Genomic DNA, 696 nt, shown 5'->3' with positions numbered 1-696 from the left:
GAATTTGTCTCGCAGTGTTCTGTTGGAAAGCCGACTAAACCAGGTTTTCCTTTAGGATTCGCCTGTGCTTAGCTCTGTTCCATTTATTTTTATCCCAAAAAACTTGCTTGTCCTTACAGATGACAAGCATACCCATAACATGATGCAGCCAACAGCATGCTTGAAAATATGAAGAGTGGTACTCAGTGATGTGTTGTGTAGGATTTGCCCCAAACATAATGCTTTCTATTCAGGACAAAAGCTAATTTCTTTGCCACATTTTTTTAGCAGTTTTACTTTAGTGCCTTGTTGCAAACAGGATGTCTGTTTTAAAGTCACCATTGGCCTCATGGTGAAATCCCTGAGTGGTTTCCTTCCTCTCCGGCAACTGAGTTAGGAAGAACAGCTGTATCTTTGTAGTGACTGGGTGTATTGATACACCACCCAAAGTGTAATTAATAACTTCACCATGCTCAAAGGGATATTCAATGTCTGGTTTTGTATTTATACCCATCTACCAATAGGTGCCCTTCTTTGCGAGGAATTAGAAAACCTCCCTTATCTTTATGGTTGAATCTGTTTTTGAAATTCACTGCTCAACTTAGGGACATTACAGACAATTGTTGGTGTTAGGTACAGACATGAGGTAGTCATTCAAAAATCATGTTAAACACTATTATTGCACACAGAGTTAGTCCATGCAACTTATTATGTGAC

The sequence above is a fragment of the Coregonus lavaretus genome (assembly GCF_964263955.1).
Source record: "Coregonus lavaretus genome assembly, chromosome: 31".
Lineage (NCBI taxonomy): Eukaryota > Metazoa > Chordata > Actinopteri > Salmoniformes > Salmonidae > Coregonus > Coregonus lavaretus.
Note: the sequence above shows the minus strand (reverse complement) of the source record.